The following is a 21969-nucleotide window of genomic DNA, read 5'->3' as shown; positions in this document are numbered from 1 at the left end:
CCCCTAATAGTTCCTACCTGCCTATATTCCAGGATTGACACTTAACCTAATATTTATATCCTGTAATATCCTTCTTCTCCAGAAAGACATCAAGTCCCCTTTTAAACTCCTCTATGGATTTTGCCATCACCACTTCCTCCGGTAGAGAGTTCCACAGTCTAACTGCTCTTACAGTAAAGAACCCCTTTCTGTGTTGGTGATGAAACCTACTTTCCTCTAATCGTAGCGGATGTCCTCTTGTTACCGTCGAGGACCTGGGTGTAAACAGATCGCGGGAGAGATCCATGTGTTGTCCCCTCATGTACTTATACATGGTTATTTGGTCGCCTCTTAACCTTCTTTTTTCTAGAGTAAATAGTCCCAATTTGGATAGCCTCTCTGGGTATTCCAGTCCCGTCATTCCATGTATTAGTTTAGTCGCTCTTCTTTGAACCCCCTCAAGCACTGTGACATCTTTCCTGAGCACCGGTGTCCAGAATTGTACGCAGTATTCCATGTGAGGTCTGACAAGTGCCTTATATAGTGGGAGGATGATGTTCTCGTCCTTCGCCCCTATTCCTCTTTTGATGCACCCCAAGACTTTATTTGCCTTTGCAGCGGCTGACTGGCATTGGTTACTCCAGTTTAGTCTATTATCCACTAATACCCCCAGATCCTTTTCCATATCACTTTTCCCTAGTGGTACCCCATTAAGTGAATATTCGTGACATCCGTTCCTCTTGCCCATGTGCATAGTCTTACATTTTTCAACATTGAACTTCATTTGCCATTTTTCTGCCCAAGCCCCCAGCTTATCCAGGTCCGTTTGTAGCCACATATTGTCCTCCGTTGCATTAATTACATTGTATAATTTTGTGTCATCTGCAAATATTGATATTTTGCTGTGCAGCCCCTCTATCAAGTCATTAATAAATATGTTGAACAGAGTGGGGCCTAATACTGAACCCTGTGGCACCCCGCTAGCGACTGTGGTCCAATCAGAGTACGAACCATTTATTACCACCCTCTGCTTTCTATCGTTGAGCCAATTTTTTACCCACTTACACACGTTTTCGCCCAGTCCGAGCTGCCTCATTTTGTATATTAGCCTATTATGTGGCACGGTGTCAAAGGCTTTAGAGAAGTCCAGATATACAAGATCAATAGATTCTCCCTGGTCCAGCTTAGAGCTTACTTCATCGTAGAAACTGATCAGATTTGTCTGACATGAGCGACCCTTCATGAATCCATGCTGGTGAGGAGTTATTCCCTTAATCTCCTTGAGGTACTCATCGATGGCGTCTCTCAGAATCCCCTCGAAAATTTTTCCCGTTACTGAAGTGAGACTTACTGGCCTGTAGTTACCAGGCTCACTTTTGCTCCCTTTTTTGTAGATTGGTACCACGTTGGCAATGCGCCAGTCCAATGGTACTACTCCAGTCTTGATAGTGTCTAGAAATATAAGGTATAGCGGCCTAGCTATCTCGTCACTTAGTTCCTTTAGTATCCTTGGGTGTAATCCATCAGGGCCCGGTGATTTATCAATTTTAGTTTTCTTTAGACGCTTCCGCACCTCCTCCTGCGTTAGGTATGAGATATTTTGTGAGGGGTTCGTTTTATTCCTCTGCTCCTCGTGTGGCATTTCCTTTTCTTTGGTGAACACACTTGAGAAGAAACTGTTTATTAGATTTGCTTTCCCTTCGTCATCATCAATGATTTCTCCTGCATTGTTTTTTAAAGGGCCAGCGCTCTCCCTGCAAATCCTTTTGCTGTTTATGTAGTTGAAAAATAGCTTCGGGTTGTTTCTGCTCTCTTTTGCGATCCGTCTTTCCGCTTCCTCTTTGGCAGTTTTAATCGTATCTTTGCATATTTTGTTTTTTTCCCTGTATGATTTTAGCGCTTCTTCGCTGCCTTGTTGCTTTAGTAGTTTGAACGCTTTCTTCTTTTCGTTTATTGCCCCTCGTACCGTCTTGTCGAGCCACATTGGTTTCCTTTTAGCTGAGTTACTTTTATTTCTGAAGGGAATGAACTGCTCACATGAGGCGATTAGGATCCTTTTGAACTCTTCCCATTTTTCCTCCGTACTGATATTTTTGAGGATGTTGTCCCAATTAATGTTACCGATAGTAGTTCTAAGCTCATCAAATTTTGCTTTACTAAAGTTTAGTTTCTTTGTCTCACCCTGATAATGCTTCCTATTGATTGACAGCTGGAAGTTGATTATATTGTGGTCGCTGTTCCCCAAGTGCCCCTCAACCTGTACCCCCTTTATTCGGTCCGGTTTGTTAGTTAGCACTAGGTCCAGAATGGCCCTCCCTCTTGTTGGTTCCTGCACAAGTTGGTTCAGGTAATTGTCTTTAATTACTCTCAAGAACTTATCACCCCTGTGAGATTTGCAGGTTTCGTTCTCCCATGTTATATCTGGGTAATTAAAGTCCCCCATGATAATTACTTCGTTTCGTTTTGACACCTCCTCTATCTGCCTTAGTAGTAAGTCTTCAGTTTCTGCTGTTGCTTTTGGTGGTCGATAAAAGACCCCTATCAGGATTTTGTTGTTTTTTCCCCCCTGTATTTCTACCCACAGAGATTCCACCTGTTCGTCTCCTACCCCTATATCCTCCCGTAGCCTCGGCTTTAAGTAGTCCTAATTACTACGCAGCTAAGCGTTACAGCAGGCTGGCGCAAAATTGTTTCCTGGATCTGCTGTCTCTGTTACATCAGCGCCGTCATCCTGCCAGAGGGAAACAGTATACATAATATTATACGCTGCCTACAGTATCTATCTGCTATGGGTAGTAGTCCTAATTATTACGCAGCTAAGCGTTACCGCAGGCTTGCGCAAAATTGTTTCCTGGATCTGCTGTCTCTGTTACATCAGCGCCGTCATCCCGCCAGAGGGAAACAGTATAGATAATATTATACACTGCCTACAGTATCTATCTCCTGGGGGTAGTCGTCCTAATTAATACGCAGCTAAGCGTTACAGCAGGCTGGCGCAAAATTGTTTCCTGGATCTGCTGTCTCTGTTACATCAGCGCTGTCATGCCGCCAGAGGGAAACAGTATACATAATATTATACGCTGCCTACAGTATCTATCTGCTGGGGGTAGTAGTCCTAATTAATACGCAGCTAAGCGTTACAGCAGGCTGGCGCAAAATTGTTTCCTGGATCTGCTGTCTCTGTTACATCAGCGCCGTCATCCCGCCAGAGGGAAACAGTATACATAATATTGTACGCTGCCTACAGTATCTATCTGCTGGGGGTTGTAGTCCTAATTAATACGCAGCTAAGCGTTACAGCAGGCTGGCGCAAAATTGTTTCCCGAATCTGCTGTCTCTGTTACATCAGCGCCGTCATCCCGCCAGAGGGAAACAGCATACATAATATTATACGCTGCCTACAGTATCTATCTGCTGGGAGTAGTAGTACTAATTAATACGCAGCTAAGCGTTACAGCAGGCTTGCGCAAAATTGTTTCCTGGATCTGCTGTCTCTGTTACATCAGTGCCGTCATCCCGCCAGAGGGAAACAGTATACATATTATTATACGCTGCCTACAGTATCTATCTGCTGGGGGTAGTAGTCCTAATTAATACGCAGCTAGGGGTTACAGCAGGCTTGCGCAAAACTGTTTCCTGGATCTGCTGTCACTGTTACATCAGCGCCGTCATCCCGCCAGAGGGAAACAGTATATATAATATTATACGCTGCCTACAGTATCTATCTGCTGGGGGTAGTAGTCCTAATTAATACGCAGCTAGGGGTTACAGCAGGCTTGCACAAAATTGTTTCCTGGATCTGCTGTCTCTGTTACATCAGCGCCGTCATCCCGCCAGAGGGAAACAGTATACATAATATTATACGCTGCCTAAAGTATCTATCTGCTGGGGGTAGTAGTCCTAATTAATATGCAGCTAAGCGTTACAGCAGGCTTGCGCAAAATTGTTTCCTGGATCTGCTGTCTCTGTTACATCAGCGCCGTCATCCCGCCAGAGGGAAACAGTATACATACTATTATATGCTGCCTACAGTATCTATCTGCTGGGGGTAGTAGTCCTTATTAATACGCAGCTAAGCGTTACAGCAGGCTGGCGCAAAATTGTTTCCTGGATCTGCTGTCTCTGTTACATCAGCGCTGTCATCCCGCCAGAGGGAAACAGTATACATAATATTGTACGCTGCCTACAGTATCTATCTGCTGGGGGTAGTAGTCCTAATTAATACACAGCTAATCGTTACAGCAGGCTGGCGCAAAATTGTTTCCTGGATCTGCTGTCTGTTACATCAGCGCCGTCATCCCGCCAGAGGGAAACAGCATACATAATATTATACGCTGCCTACAGTATCTATCTGCTGGGAGTAGTAGTACTAATTAATACGCAGCTAAGCGTTACAGCAGGCTTGCGCAAAATTGTTTCCTGGATCTGCTGTCACTGTTACATCAGCGCCGTCATCCCGCCAGAGGGAAACAGTATATATAATATTATACGCTGCCTACAGTATCTATCTGCTGAGGGTAGTAGTCCTAATTAATACGCAGCTAGGGGTTACAGCAGGCTTGCGCAAAATTGTTTCCTGGATCTGCTGTCTCTGTTACATCAGCGCCGTCATCCCGCCAGAGGGAAACAGTATACATAATATTATATGCTGCCTAAAGTATCTATCTGCTGGGGGTAGTAGTCCTAATTAATATGCAGCTAAGCGTTACAGCAGGCTGGCGCAAAATTGTTTCCTGGATCTGCTGTCTCTGTTACATCAGCGCCGTCATCCCGCCAGAGGGAAACAGTATACATACTATTATATGCTGCCTACAGTATCTATCTGCTGGGGGTAGTAGTCCTTATTAATACGCAGCTAAGCGTTACAGCAGGCTGGCGCAAAATTGTTTCCTGGATCTGCTGTCTCTGTTACATCAGCGCTGTCATCCCGCCAGAGGCAAACAGTATACATAATATTGTACGCTGCCTACAGTATCTATCTGCTGGGGGTAGTAGTCCTAATTAATACGCATCTAAGCGTTACAGCAGGCTGGCGCAAAATGGTTTCCTGGATCTGCTGTCTCTGTTACATCAGCGCTGTCATCCCGCCAGAGGGAAACAGTATACATAATATTATACGCTGCCTACAGTATCTATCTGCTGGGGGTAGTAGTCCTAATTAATACGCAGCTAAGCGTTACAGCAGGCTGGCGCAAAATTGTTTCCTGGATCTGCTGTCTCTGTTACATCAGCGCCGTCATCCCGCCAGAGGGAAACAGTATACATAATATTATACGCTGCCTACAGTATCTCTCTGCTGGGGGTAGTAGTCCTAATTAATACGCAGTAAAGCGTTACAGCAGGCTTGCGCAAAATTGTTTCCTGGATCTGCTGTCTCTGTTACATCAGCGCCGTCATCCCGCCAGAGGGAAACAGTATACATAATATTATACGCTGCCTACAATATCTATCTGCTGGGGGTAATAGTCCTAATTAATACGCAGCTAAGCGTTACAGCAGGCTGGCGCAAAATGGTTTCCTGGATCTGCTGTCTCTGTTACATCAGCGCTGTCATCCCGCCAGAGGGAAACAGTATACATAATATTATACGCTGCCTACAGTATCTATCTGCTGGGGGTAGTAGTCCTAATTAATACGCAGCTAAGCGTTACAGCAGGCTGGCGCAAAATTATTTCCTGGATCTGCTGTCTCTGTTACATCAGCGACGTCATCCCGCCAGAGGGAAACAGTATACATAATATTGTACGCTGCCTACAGTATCTCTCTGCTGGGGGTAGTAGTCCTAATTAATACGCAGCTAAGCGTTACAGCAGGCTGGCGCAAAATTGTTTCCTGGATCTGCTGTCTCTGTTACATCAGCGCCGTCATCCCGCCAGAGGGAAACAGTATACATAATATTATACGCTGCCTACAGTATCTATCTGCTAGGGGTAGTAGTCCTAATTATTACGCAGCTAAGCGTTACCACAGGCTTGCGCAAAATTGTTTCCTGGATCTGCTGTCTCTGTTACATCAGCGCCGTCATCCCGCCAGAGGGAAACAGTATACATAATATTGTACGCTGCCTACAGTATCTATCTGCTGGGGGTAGTAGTCCTAATTACTACGCAGCTAAGCGTTACAGCAGGCTGGCGCAAAATTGTTTCCTGGATCTGCTGTCTCTGTTACATCAGCGCCGTCATCCTGCCAGAGGGAAACAGTATACATAATATTATACGCTGCCTACAGAATCTATCTGCTATGGGTAGTAGTCCTAATTATTACGCAGCTAAGCGTTACCGCAGGCTTGCGCAAAATTGTTTCCTGGATCTGCTGTCTCTGTTACATCAGCGCCGTCATCCCGCCAGAGGGAAACAGTATAGATAATATTATACACTGCCTACAGTATCTATCTGCTGGGGGTAGTAGTCCTAATTAATACGCAGCTAAGCGTTACAGCAGGCTGGCGCAAAATTGTTTCCTGGATCTGCTGTCTCTGTTACATCAGCGCTGTCATGCCGCCAGAGGGAAACAGTATACATAATATTATACGCTGCCTACAGTATCTATCTGCTGGGGGTAGTAGTCCTAATTAATACGCAGCTAAGCGTTACAGCAGGCTTGCGCAAAATTGTTTCCTGGATCTGCTGTCTCTGTTACATCAGTGCCGTCATCCCGCCAGAGGGAAACAGTATACATAATATTATACGCTGCCTACAATATCTATCTGCTGGGGGTAGTAGTCCTAATTAATACGCATCTAAGCGTTACAGCAGGCTGGCGCAAAATGGTTTCCTGGATCTGCTGTCTCTGTTACATCAGCGCTGTCATCCCGCCAGAGGGAAACAGTATACATAATATTATACGCTGCCTACAGTATCTATCTGCTGGGGGTAGTAGTCCTAATTAATACGCAGCTAAGCGTTACAGCAGGCTGGCGCAAAATTGTTTCCTGGATCTGCTGTCTCTGTTACATCAGCGACGTCATCCCGCCAGAGGGAAACAGTATACATAATATTATACGCTGCCTACAGTATCTATCTGCTGGGGGTAGTAGTCCTAATTAATACGCAGCTAAGCGTTACAGCAGGCTTGCGCAAAATTGTTTCCTGGATCTGCTGTCTCTGTTACATCAGCGCCGTCATCCCGCCAGAGGGAAACAGTATACATAATATTGTACGCTGCCTACAGTATCTATCTGCTGGGGGTAGTAGTCCTAATTACTACGCAGCTAAGCGTTACAGCAGGCTGGCGCAAAATTGTTTCCTGGATCTGCTGTCTCTGTTACATCAGCGCCGTCATCCTGCCAGAGGGAAACAGTATACATAATATTATACGCTGCCTACAGTATCTATCTGCTATGGGTAGTAGTCCTAATTATTACGCAGCTAAGCGTTACCGCAGGCTTGCGCAAAATTGTTTCCTGGATCTGCTGTCTCTGTTACATCAGCGCCGTCATCCCGCCAGAGGGAAACAGTATAGATAATATTATACACTGCCTACAGTATCTATCTGCTGGGGGTAGTCGTCCTAATTAATACGCAGCTAAGCGTTACAGCAGGCTGGCGCAAAATTGTTTCCTGGATCTGCTGTCTCTGTTACATCAGCGCTGTCATGCCGCCAGAGGGAAACAGTATACATAATATTATACGCTGCCTACAGTATCTATCTGCTGGGGGTAGTAGTCCTAATTAATACGCAGCTAAGCGTTACAGCAGGCTGGCGCAAAATTGTTTCCTGGATCTGCTGTCTCTGTTACATCAGCGCCGTCATCCCGCCAGAGGGAAACAGTATACATAATATTGTACGCTGCCTACAGTATCTATCTGCTGGGGGTTGTAGTCCTAATTAATACGCAGCTAAGCGTTACAGCAGGCTGGCGCAAAATTGTTTCCCGAATCTGCTGTCTCTGTTACATCAGCGCCGTCATCCCGCCAGAGGGAAACAGCATACATAATATTATACGCTGCCTACAGTATCTATCTGCTGGGAGTAGTAGTACTAATTAATACGCAGCTAAGCGTTACAGCAGGCTTGCGCAAAATTGTTTCCTGGATCTGCTGTCTCTGTTACATCAGTGCCGTCATCCCGCCAGAGGGAAACAGTATACATATTATTATACGCTGCCTACAGTATCTATCTGCTGGGGGTAGTAGTCCTAATTAATACGCAGCTAGGGGTTACAGCAGGCTTGCGCAAAACTGTTTCCTGGATCTGCTGTCACTGTTACATCAGCGCCGTCATCCCGCCAGAGGGAAACAGTATATATAATATTATACGCTGCCTACAGTATCTATCTGCTGGGGGTAGTAGTCCTAATTAATACGCAGCTAGGGGTTACAGCAGGCTTGCACAAAATTGTTTCCTGGATCTGCTGTCTCTGTTACATCAGCGCCGTCATCCCGCCAGAGGGAAACAGTATACATACTATTATATGCTGCCTACAGTATCTATCTGCTGGGGGTAGTAGTCCTTATTAATACGCAGCTAAGCGTTACAGCAGGCTGGCGCAAAATTGTTTCCTGGATCTGCTGTCTCTGTTACATCAGCGCTGTCATCCCGCCAGAGGGAAACAGTATACATAATATTGTACGCTGCCTACAGTATCTATCTGCTGGGGGTAGTAGTCCTAATTAATACACAGCTAATCGTTACAGCAGGCTGGCGCAAAATTGTTTCCTGGATCTGCTGTCTGTTACATCAGCGCCGTCATCCCGCCAGAGGGAAACAGCATACATAATATTATACGCTGCCTACAGTATCTATCTGCTGGGAGTAGTAGTACTAATTAATACGCAGCTAAGCGTTACAGCAGGCTTGCGCAAAATTGTTTCCTGGATCTGCTGTCACTGTTACATCAGCGCCGTCATCCCGCCAGAGGGAAACAGTATATATAATATTATACGCTGCCTACAGTATCTATCTGCTGAGGGTAGTAGTCCTAATTAATACGCAGCTAGGGGTTACAGCAGGCTTGCGCAAAATTGTTTCCTGGATCTGCTGTCTCTGTTACATCAGCGCCGTCATCCCGCCAGAGGGAAACAGTATACATAATATTATATGCTGCCTAAAGTATCTATCTGCTGGGGGTAGTAGTCCTAATTAATATGCAGCTAAGCGTTACAGCAGGCTGGCGCAAAATTGTTTCCTGGATCTGCTGTCTCTGTTACATCAGCGCCGTCATCCCGCCAGAGGGAAACAGTATACATACTATTATATGCTGCCTACAGTATCTATCTGCTGGGGGTAGTAGTCCTTATTAATACGCAGCTAAGCGTTACAGCAGGCTGGCGCAAAATTGTTTCCTGGATCTGCTGTCTCTGTTACATCAGCGCTGTCATCCCGCCAGAGGCAAACAGTATACATAATATTGTACGCTGCCTACAGTATCTATCTGCTGGGGGTAGTAGTCCTAATTAATACGCATCTAAGCGTTACAGCAGGCTGGCGCAAAATGGTTTCCTGGATCTGCTGTCTCTGTTACATCAGCGCTGTCATCCCGCCAGAGGGAAACAGTATACATAATATTATACGCTGCCTACAGTATCTATCTGCTGGGGGTAGTAGTCCTAATTAATACGCAGCTAAGCGTTACAGCAGGCTGGCGCAAAATTGTTTCCTGGATCTGCTGTCTCTGTTACATCAGCGCCGTCATCCCGCCAGAGGGAAACAGTATACATAATATTATACGCTGCCTACAGTATCTCTCTGCTGGGGGTAGTAGTCCTAATTAATACGCAGTAAAGCGTTACAGCAGGCTTGCGCAAAATTGTTTCCTGGATCTGCTGTCTCTGTTACATCAGCGCCGTCATCCCGCCAGAGGGAAACAGTATACATAATATTATACGCTGCCTACAATATCTATCTGCTGGGGGTAATAGTCCTAATTAATACGCAGCTAAGCGTTACAGCAGGCTGGCGCAAAATGGTTTCCTGGATCTGCTGTCTCTGTTACATCAGCGCTGTCATCCCGCCAGAGGGAAACAGTATACATAATATTATACGCTGCCTACAGTATCTATCTGCTGGGGGTAGTAGTCCTAATTAATACGCAGCTAAGCGTTACAGCAGGCTGGCGCAAAATTGTTTCCTGGATCTGCTGTCTCTGTTACATCAGCGCCGTCATCCCGCCAGAGGGAAACAGTATACATAATATTATACGCTGCCTACAGTATCTCTCTGCTGGGGGTAGTAGTCCTAATTAATACGCAGCTAAGCGTTACAGCAGGCTGGCGCAAAATTGTTTCCTGGATCTGCTGTCTCTGTTACATCAGCGCCGTCATCCCGCCAGAGGGAAACAGTATACATAATATTATACGCTGCCTACAGTATCTATCTGCTAGGGGTAGTAGTCCTAATTATTACGCAGCTAAGCGTTACCACAGGCTTGCGCAAAATTGTTTCCTGGATCTGCTGTCTCTGTTACATCAGCGCCGTCATCCCGCCAGAGGGAAACAGTATACATAATATTGTACGCTGCCTACAGTATCTATCTGCTGGGGGTAGTAGTCCTAATTACTACGCAGCTAAGCGTTACAGCAGGCTGGCGCAAAATTGTTTCCTGGATCTGCTGTCTCTGTTACATCAGCGCCGTCATCCTGTCAGAGGGAAACAGTATACATAATATTATACGCTGCCTACAGTATCTATCTGCTATGGGTAGTAGTCCTAATTATTACGCAGCTAAGCGTTACCGCAGGCTTGCGCAAAATTGTTTCCTGGATCTGCTGTCTCTGTTACATCAGCGCCGTCATCCCGCCAGAGGGAAACAGTATAGATAATATTATACACTGCCTACAGTATCTATCTGCTGGGGGTAGTAGTCCTAATTAATACGCAGCTAAGCTTTACAGCAGGCTGGCGCAAAATTGTTTCCTGGATCTGCTGTCTCTGTTACATCAGCGCTGTCATGCCGCCAGAGGGAAACAGTATACATAATATTATACGCTGCCTACAGTATCTATCTGCTGGGGGTAGTAGTCCTAATTAATACGCAGCTAAGCGTTACAGCAGGCTTGCGCAAAATTGTTTCCTGGATCTGCTGTCTCTGTTACATCAGTGCCGTCATCCCGCCAGAGGGAAACAGTATACATAATATTATACGCTGCCTACAATATCTATCTGCTGGGGGTAGTAGTCCTAATTAATACGCATCTAAGCGTTACAGCAGGCTGGCGCAAAATGGTTTCCTGGATCTGCTGTCTCTGTTACATCAGCGCTGTCATCCCGCCAGAGGGAAACAGTATACATAATATTATACGCTGCCTACAGTATCTATCTGCTGGGGGTAGTAGTCCTAATTAATACGCAGCTAAGCGTTACAGCAGGCTGGCGCAAAATTGTTTCCTGGATCTGCTGTCTCTGTTACATCAGCGACGTCATCCCGCCAGAGGGAAACAGTATACATAATATTATACGCTGCCTACAGTATCTATCTGCTGGGGGTAGTAGTCCTAATTAATACGCAGCTAAGCGTTACAGCAGGCTTGCGCAAAATTGTTTCCTGGATCTGCTGTCTCTGTTACATCAGCGCCGTCATCCCGCCAGAGGGAAACAGTATACATAATATTGTACGCTGCCTACAGTATCTATCTGCTGGGGGTAGTAGTCCTAATTACTACGCAGCTAAGCGTTACAGCAGGCTGGCGCAAAATTGTTTCCTGGATCTGCTGTCTCTGTTACATCAGCGCCGTCATCCTGCCAGAGGGAAACAGTATACATAATATTATACGCTGCCTACAGTATCTATCTGCTATGGGTAGTAGTCCTAATTATTACGCAGCTAAGCGTTACCGCAGGCTTGCGCAAAATTGTTTCCTGGATCTGCTGTCTCTGTTACATCAGCGCCGTCATCCCGCCAGAGGGAAACAGTATAGATAATATTATACACTGCCTACAGTATCTATCTGCTGGGGGTAGTCGTCCTAATTAATACGCAGCTAAGCGTTACAGCAGGCTGGCGCAAAATTGTTTCCTGGATCTGCTGTCTCTGTTACATCAGCGCTGTCATGCCGCCAGAGGGAAACAGTATACATAATATTATACGCTGCCTACAGTATCTATCTGCTGGGGGTAGTAGTCCTAATTAATACGCAGCTAAGCGTTACAGCAGGCTGGCGCAAAATTGTTTCCTGGATCTGCTGTCTCTGTTACATCAGCGCCGTCATCCCGCCAGAGGGAAACAGTATACATAATATTGTACGCTGCCTACAGTATCTATCTGCTGGGGGTTGTAGTCCTAATTAATACGCAGCTAAGCGTTACAGCAGGCTGGCGCAAAATTGTTTCCCGAATCTGCTGTCTCTGTTACATCAGCGCCGTCATCCCGCCAGAGGGAAACAGCATACATAATATTATACGCTGCCTACAGTATCTATCTGCTGGGAGTAGTAGTACTAATTAATACGCAGCTAAGCGTTACAGCAGGCTTGCGCAAAATTGTTTCCTGGATCTGCTGTCTCTGTTACATCAGTGCCGTCATCCCGCCAGAGGGAAACAGTATACATATTATTATACGCTGCCTACAGTATCTATCTGCTGGGGGTAGTAGTCCTAATTAATACGCAGCTAGGGGTTACAGCAGGCTTGCGCAAAACTGTTTCCTGGATCTGCTGTCACTGTTACATCAGCGCCGTCATCCCGCCAGAGGGAAACAGTATATATAATATTATACGCTGCCTACAGTATCTATCTGCTGGGGGTAGTAGTCCTAATTAATACGCAGCTAGGGGTTACAGCAGGCTTGCACAAAATTGTTTCCTGGATCTGCTGTCTCTGTTACATCAGCGCCGTCATCCCGCCAGAGGGAAACAGTATACATAATATTATACGCTGCCTAAAGTATCTATCTGCTGGGGGTAGTAGTCCTAATTAATATGCAGCTAAGCGTTACAGCAGGCTTGCGCAAAATTGTTTCCTGGATCTGCTGTCTCTGTTACATCAGCGCCGTCATCCCGCCAGAGGGAAACAGTATACATACTATTATATGCTGCCTACAGTATCTATCTGCTGGGGGTAGTAGTCCTTATTAATACGCAGCTAAGCGTTACAGCAGGCTGGCGCAAAATTGTTTCCTGGATCTGCTGTCTCTGTTACATCAGCGCTGTCATCCCGCCAGAGGGAAACAGTATACATAATATTGTACGCTGCCTACAGTATCTATCTGCTGGGGGTAGTAGTCCTAATTAATACACAGCTAATCGTTACAGCAGGCTGGCGCAAAATTGTTTCCTGGATCTGCTGTCTGTTACATCAGCGCTGTCATCCCGCCAGAGGGAAACAGTATACATAATATTATACGCTGCCTACAGTATCTATCTGCTGGGGGTAGTAGTCCTAATTAATACGCAGCTAAGCGTTACAGCAGGCTGGCGCAAAATTGTTTCCTGGATCTGCTGTCTCTGTTACATCAGCGACGTCATCCCGCCAGAGGGAAACAGTATACATAATATTATACGCTGCCTACAGTATCTATCTGCTGGGGGTAGTAGTCCTAATTAATACGCAGCTAAGCGTTACAGCAGGCTTGCGCAAAATTGTTTCCTGGATCTGCTGTCTCTGTTACATCAGCGCCGTCATCCCGCCAGAGGGAAACAGTATACATAATACTGTACGCTGCCTACAGTATCTATCTGCTGGGGGTAGTAGTCCTAATTACTACGCAGCTAAGCGTTACAGCAGGCTGGCGCAAAATTGTTTCCTGGATCTGCTGTCTCTGTTACATCAGCGCCGTCATCCTGCCAGAGGGAAACAGTATACATAATATTATACGCTGCCTACAGTATCTATCTGCTATGGGTAGTAGTCCTAATTATTACGCAGCTAAGCGTTACCGCAGGCTTGCGCAAAATTGTTTCCTGGATCTGCTGTCTCTGTTACATCAGCGCCGTCATCCCGCCAGAGGGAAACAGTATAGATAATATTATACACTGCCTACAGTATCTATCTGCTGGGGGTAGTCGTCCTAATTAATACGCAGCTAAGCGTTACAGCAGGCTGGCGCAAAATTGTTTCCTGGATCTGCTGTCTCTGTTACATCAGCGCTGTCATGCCGCCAGAGGGAAACAGTATACATAATATTATACGCTGCCTACAGTATCTATCTGCTGGGGGTAGTAGTCCTAATTAATACGCAGCTAAGCGTTACAGCAGGCTGGCGCAAAATTGTTTCCTGGATCTGCTGTCTCTGTTACATCAGCGCCGTCATCCCGCCAGAGGGAAACAGTATACATAATATTGTACGCTGCCTACAGTATCTATCTGCTGGGGGTTGTAGTCCTAATTAATACGCAGCTAAGCGTTACAGCAGGCTGGCGCAAAATTGTTTCCCGAATCTGCTGTCTCTGTTACATCAGCGCCGTCATCCCGCCAGAGGGAAACAGCATACATAATATTATACGCTGCCTACAGTATCTATCTGCTGGGAGTAGTAGTACTAATTAATACGCAGCTAAGCGTTACAGCAGGCTTGCGCAAAATTGTTTCCTGGATCTGCTGTCTCTGTTACATCAGTGCCGTCATCCCGCCAGAGGGAAACAGTATACATATTATTATACGCTGCCTACAGTATCTATCTGCTGGGGGTAGTAGTCCTAATTAATACGCAGCTAGGGGTTACAGCAGGCTTGCGCAAAACTGTTTCCTGGATCTGCTGTCACTGTTACATCAGCGCCGTCATCCCGCCAGAGGGAAACAGTATATATAATATTATACGCTGCCTACAGTATCTATCTGCTGGGGGTAGTAGTCCTAATTAATACGCAGCTAGGGGTTACAGCAGGCTTGCACAAAATTGTTTCCTGGATCTGCTGTCTCTGTTACATCAGCGCCGTCATCCCGCCAGAGGGAAACAGTATACATAATATTATACGCTGCCTAAAGTATCTATCTGCTGGGGGTAGTAGTCCTAATTAATATGCAGCTAAGCGTTACAGCAGGCTTGCGCAAAATTGTTTCCTGGATCTGCTGTCTCTGTTACATCAGCGCCGTCATCCCGCCAGAGGGAAACAGTATACATACTATTATATGCTGCCTACAGTATCTATCTGCTGGGGGTAGTAGTCCTTATTAATACGCAGCTAAGCGTTACAGCAGGCTGGCGCAAAATTGTTTCCTGGATCTGCTGTCTCTGTTACATCAGCGCTGTCATCCCGCCAGAGGGAAACAGTATACATAATATTGTACGCTGCCTACAGTATCTATCTGCTGGGGGTAGTAGTCCTAATTAATACACAGCTAATCGTTACAGCAGGCTGGCGCAAAATTGTTTCCTGGATCTGCTGTCTGTTACATCAGCGCCGTCATCCCGCCAGAGGGAAACAGCATACATAATATTATACGCTGCCTACAGTATCTATCTGCTGGGAGTAGTAGTACTAATTAATACGCAGCTAAGCGTTACAGCAGGCTTGCGCAAAATTGTTTCCTGGATCTGCTGTCACTGTTACATCAGCGCCGTCATCCCGCCAGAGGGAAACAGTATATATAATATTATACGCTGCCTACAGTATCTATCTGCTGAGGGTAGTAGTCCTAATTAATACGCAGCTAGGGGTTACAGCAGGCTTGCGCAAAATTGTTTCCTGGATCTGCTGTCTCTGTTACATCAGCGCCGTCATCCCGCCAGAGGGAAACAGTATACATAATATTATATGCTGCCTAAAGTATCTATCTGCTGGGGGTAGTAGTCCTAATTAATATGCAGCTAAGCGTTACAGCAGGCTGGCGCAAAATTGTTTCCTGGATCAGCTGTCTCTGTTACATCAGCGCCGTCATCCCGCCAGAGGGAAACAGTATACATACTATTATATGCTGCCTACAGTATCTATCTGCTGGGGGTAGTAGTCCTTATTAATACGCAGCTAAGCGTTACAGCAGGCTGGCGCAAAATTGTTTCCTGGATCTGCTGTCTCTGTTACATCAGCGCTGTCATCCCGCCAGAGGCAAACAGTATACATAATATTGTACGCTGCCTACAGTATCTATCTGCTGGGGGTAGTAGTCCTAATTAATACGCATCTAAGCGTTACAGCAGGCTGGCGCAAAATGGTTTCCTGGATCTGCTGTCTCTGTTACATCAGCGCTGTCATCCCGCCAGAGGGAAACAGTATACATAATATTATACGCTGCCTACAGTATCTATCTGCTGGGGGTAGTAGTCCTAATTAATACGCAGCTAAGCGTTACAGCAGGCTGGCGCAAAATTGTTTCCTGGATCTGCTGTCTCTGTTACATCAGCGCCGTCATCCCGCCAGAGGGAAACAGTATACATAATATTATACGCTGCCTACAGTATCTCTCTGCTGGGGGTAGTAGTCCTAATTAATACGCAGTAAAGCGTTACAGCAGGCTTGCGCAAAATTGTTTCCTGGATCTGCTGTCTCTGTTACATCAGCGCCGTCATCCCGCCAGAGGGAAACAGTATACATAATATTATACGCTGCCTACAATATCTATCTGCTGGGGGTAGTAGTCCTAATTAATACGCAGCTAAGCGTTACAGCAGGCTGGCGCAAAATGGTTTCCTGGATCTGCTGTCTCTGTTACATCAGCGCTGTCATCCCGCCAGAGGGAAACAGTATACATAATATTATACGCTGCCTACAGTATCTATCTGCTGGGGGTAGTAGTTCTAATTAATACGCAGCTAAGCGTTACAGCAGGCTGGCGCAAAATTGTTTCCTGGATCTGCTGTCTCTGTTACATCAGCGACGTCATCCCGCCAGAGGGAAACAGTATACATAATATTGTACGCTGCCTACAGTATCTCTCTGCTGGGGGTAGTAGTCCTAATTAATACGCAGCTAAGCGTTACAGCAGGCTGGCGCAAAATTGTTTCCTGGATCTGCTGTCTCTGTTACATCAGCGCCGTCATCCCGCCAGAGGGAAACAGTATACATAATATTATACGCTGCCTACAGTATCTATCTGCTAGGGGTAGTAGTCCTAATTATTACGCAGCTAAGCGTTACCACAGGCTTGCGCAAAATTGTTTCCTGGATCTGCTGTCTCTGTTACATCAGCGCCGTCATCCCGCCAGAGGGAAACAGCATACATAATATTATACGCTGCCTACAGTATCTATCTGCTGGGAGTAGTAGTCCTAATTAATACGCAGCTAAGCGTTACAGCAGGCTTGCGCAAAATTGTTTCCTGGATCTGCTGTCTCTGTTACATCAGCGCCGTCATCCCGCCAGAGGGAAACAGTATACATAATATTATACGCTGCCTACAGTATCTCTCTGCTGGGGGTAGTAGTCCTAATTAATACGCAGCAAAGCGTTACAGCAGGCTTGCGCAAAATTGTTTCCTGGATCTGCTGTCTCTGTTACATCAGCGCCGTCATCCCGCCAGAGGGAAACAGTATACATAATATTATACGCTGCCTACAATATCTATCTGCTGGGGGTAGTAGTCCTAATTAATACGCAGCTAAGCGTTACAGCAGGCTGGCGCAAAATGGTTTCCTGGATCTGCTGTCTCTGTTACATCAGCGCCGTCATCCCGCCAGAGGGAAACAGTATACATAATATTATACGCTGCCTACAATATCTATCTGCTGGGGGTAGTAGTCCTAATTAATACGCAGCTAAGCGTTACAGCAGGCTGGCGCAAAATGGTTTCCTGGATCTGCAGGCTCTGTTACATCAGCGCTGTCATCCCGCCAGAGGGAAACAGTATACATAATATTATACGCTGCCTACAGTATCTATCTGCTGGGGGTAGTAGTCCTAATTAATACGCAGCTAAGCGTTACAGCAGGCTGGCGCAAAATTGTTTCCTGGATCTGCTGTCTCTGTTACATCAGCGCCGTCATCCCGCCAGAGGGAAACAGTATACATAATATTATACGCTGCCTACATTATCTATCTGCTATGGGTAGTAGTCCTAATTATTACGCAGCTAAGCGTTACCGCAGGCTTGCGCAAAATTGTTTCCTGGATCTGCTGTCTCTGTTACATCAGCGCCGTCATCCCGCCAGAGGGAAACAGTATACATAATATTATACACTGCCTACAGAATCTATCTGCTGGGGGTAGTAGTCCTAATTAATACGCAGCTAAGCGTTACAGCAGGCTGGCGCAAAATTGTTTCCTGGATCTGCTGTATCTGTTACATCAGCGCTGTCATCCCGCCAGAGGGAAACAGTATACATAATATTATACGCTGCCTACAGTATCTATCTGCTGGGGGTAGTAGTCCTAATTAATACGCAGCTAAGCGTTACAGCAGGCTGGCGCAAAATTGTTTCCGGGATCTGCTGTCTCTGTTACATCAGCGCCGTCATCCCGCCAGAGGGAAACAGTATACATAATATTGTACGCTGCCTACAGTATCTATCTGCTGGGGGTTGTAGTCCTAATTAATACGCAGCTAAGCGTTACAGCAGGCTGGCGCAAAATTGTTTCCTGGATCTGCTGTCTCTGTTACATCAGCGCCGTCATCCCGCCAGAGGGAAACAGCATACATAATATTATACGCTGCCTACAGTATCTATCTGCTGGGAGTAGTAGTACTAATTAATACGCAGCTAAGCGTTACAGCAGGCTTGCGCAAAATTGTTTCCTGGATCTGATGTCTCTGTTACATCAGTGCCGTCATCCCGCCAGAGGGAAACAGTATACATATTATTATAGGCTGCCTACAGTATCTATCTGCTGGGAGTAGTAGTCCTAATTAATACGCAGCTAAGCGTTACAGCAGGCTGGCGCAAAATTGTTTCCTGGATCTGCTGTCTCTGTTACATCAGCGCCGTCATCCCGCCAGAGGGAAACAGTATACATAATATTATACGCTGCCTACAGTATCTATCTGCTATGGGTAGTAGTCCTAATTACTACGCAGCTAAGCGTTACCGCAGGCTTGCGCAAAATTGTTTCCTGGATCTGCTGTCTCTGTTACATCAGCGCCGTCATCCCGCCAGAGGGAAACAGTATACATAATATTACACACTGCCTACAGTATCTATCTGCTGGGGGTAGTAGTCCTAATTAATACGCAGCTAAGCGTTACAGCAGGCTGGCGCAAAATTGTTTCCTGGATCTGCTGTATCTGTTACATCAGCGCTGTCATCCCGCCAGAGGGAAACAGTATACATAATATTATACGCTGCCTACAGTATCTATCTGCTGGGGGTAGTAGTCCTAATTAATACGCAGCTAAGCGTTACAGCAGGCTGGCGCAAAATTGTTTCCGGGATCTGCTGTCTCTGTTACATCAGCGCCGTCATCCCGCCAGAGGGAAACAGTATACATAATATTGTACGCTGCCTACAGTATCTATCTGCTGGGGGTTGTAGTCCTAATTAATACGCAGCTAAGCGTTACAGCAGGCTGGCGCAAAATTGTTTCCTGGATCTGCTGTCTCTGTTACATCAGCGCCGTCATCCCGCCAGAGGGAAACAGCATACATAATATTATACGCTGCCTACAGTATCTATCTGCTGGGAGTAGTAGTACTAATTAATACGCAGCTAAGCGTTACAGCAGGCTTGCGCAAAATTGTTTCCTGGATCTAATGTCTCTGTTACATCAGTGCCGTCATCCCGCCAGAGGGAAACAGTATACATATTATTATAGGCTGCCTACAGTATCTATCTGCTGGGGGTAGTAGTCCTAATTAATACGCAGCTAAGAATTACAGCAGGCTTGCGCAAAATTGTTTCCTGGATCTGCTGTCACTGTTACATCAGCGCCGTCATCCCGCCAGAGGGAAACAGTATATATAATATTATACGCTGCCTACAGTATCTATCTGCTGGGGGTAGTAGTCCTAATTAATACGCAGCTAGGGGTTACAGCAGGCTTGCGCAAAATTGTTTCCTGGATCTGCTGTCTCTGTTACATCAGCGCCGTCATCCCGCCAGAGGGAAACAGTATACATACTATTATATGCTGCCTACAGTATCTATCTGCAGGGGGTAGTAGTCCTAATTAATACGCAGCTAAGCGTTACAGCAGGCTGGCGCAAAATTGTTTCCTGGATCTGCTGTCTCTGTTACATCAGCGCCGTCATCCCGCCAGAGGGAAACAGTATACATAATATTGTACGCTGCCTACAGTATCTATCTGCTGGGGGTTGTAGTGCTAATTAATACGCAGCTAAGCGTTACAGCAGGCTGGCGCAAAATTGTTTCCCGAATCTGCTGTCTCTGTTACATCAGCGCCGTCATCCCGCCAGAGGGAAACAGTATACATAATATTATACGCTGCCTACAGTATCTATCTGCTGGGAGTAGTAGTACTAATTAATACGCAGCTAAGCGTTACAGCAGGCTTGCGCAAAATTGTTTCCTGGATCTGATGTCTCTGTTACATCAGTGCCGTCATCCCGCCAGAGGGAAACAGTATACATATTATTATAGGCTGCCTACAGTATCTATCTGCTATGGGTAGTAGTCCTAATTATTACGCAGCTAAGCGTTACCGCAGGCTTGCGCAAAATTGTTTCCTGGATCTGCTGTCTCTGTTACATCAGCGCCGTCATCCCGCCAGAGGGAAACAGTATACATAATATTATACGCTGCCTACAGTATCTATCTGCTGGGGGTAGTAGTCCTAATTAATACGCAGCTAAGCGTTACAGCAGGCTGGCGCAAAATTGTTTCCTGGATCTGCTGTATCTGTTACATCAGCGCTGTCATCCCGCCAGAGGGAAACAGTATACATAATATTATACGCTGCCTACAGTATCTATCTGCTGGGGGTAGTAGTCCTAATTAATACGCAGCTAAGCGTTACAGCAGGCTGGCGCAAAATTGTTTCCGGGATCTGCTGTCTCTGTTACATCAGCGCCGTCATCCCGCCAGAGGGAAACAGTATACATAATATTGTACGCTGCCTACAGTATCTATCTGCTGGGGGTTGTAGTCCTAATTAATACGCAGCTAAGCGTTACAGCAGGCTGGCGCAAAATTGTTTCCTGGATCTGCTGTCTCTGTTACATCAGCGCCGTCATCCCGCCAGAGGGAAACAGCATACATAATATTATACGCTGCCTACAGTATCTATCTGCTGGGAGTAGTAGTACTAATTAATACGCAGCTAAGCGTTACAGCAGGCTTGCGCAAAATTGTTTCCTGGATCTAATGTCTCTGTTACATCAGTGCCGTCATCCCGCCAGAGGGAAACAGTATACATATTATTATAGGCTGCCTACAGTATCTATCTGCTGGGGGTAGTAGTCCTAATTAATACGCAGCTAAGAATTACAGCAGGCTTGCGCAAAATTGTTTCCTGGATCTGCTGTCACTGTTACATCAGCGCCGTCATCCCGCCAGAGGGAAACAGTATATATAATATTATACGCTGCCTACAGTATCTATCTGCTGGGGGTAGTAGTCCTAATTAATACGCAGCTAGGGGTTACAGCAGGCTTGCGCAAAATTGTTTCCTGGATCTGCTGTCTCTGTTACATCAGCGCCGTCATCCCGCCAGAGGGAAACAGTATACATAATATTATACGCTGCCTAAAGTATCTATCTGCTGGGGGTAGTAGTCCTAATTAATACGCAGCTAAGCGTTACAGCAGGCTGGCGCAAAATTGTTTCCTGGATCTGCTGTATCTGTTACATCAGCGCTGTCATCCCGCCAGAGGGAAACAGTATACATAATATTATACGCTGCCTACAGTATCTATCTGCTGGGGGTAGTAGTCCTAATTAATACGCAGCTAAGCGTTACAGCAGGCTGGCGCAAAATTGTTTCCGGGATCTGCTGTCTCTGTTACATCAGCGCCGTCATCCCGCCAGAGGGAAACAGTATACATAATATTGTACGCTGCCTACAGTATCTATCTGCTGGGGGTTGTAGTCCTAATTAATACGCAGCTAAGCGTTACAGCAGGCTGGCGCAAAATTGTTTCCTGGATCTGCTGTCTCTGTTACATCAGCGCCGTCATCCCGCCAGAGGGAAACAGCATACATAATATTATACGCTGCCTACAGTATCTATCTGCTGGGAGTAGTAGTACTAATTAATACGCAGCTAAGCGTTACAGCAGGCTTGCGCAAAA

The 21969-nt window shown here is 46.0% G+C and overlaps 1 protein-coding gene across 2 annotated transcripts in view; it reads right to left on the bottom strand.

Annotated features, from left to right (window-relative positions):
- CNIH2 (cornichon family AMPA receptor auxiliary protein 2) overlaps positions 1-21969 on the bottom strand; it is a 327207-nt gene that overhangs the window by 107407 nt on the left and 197831 nt on the right. The window lies entirely within an intron of this gene.

This window comes from Eleutherodactylus coqui, chromosome 11, assembly GCF_035609145.1.
Source record: "Eleutherodactylus coqui strain aEleCoq1 chromosome 11, aEleCoq1.hap1, whole genome shotgun sequence".
Lineage (NCBI taxonomy): Eukaryota > Metazoa > Chordata > Amphibia > Anura > Eleutherodactylidae > Eleutherodactylus > Eleutherodactylus coqui.
Note: the sequence above shows the minus strand (reverse complement) of the source record. Positions and strands in the feature narration are given on the sequence as shown.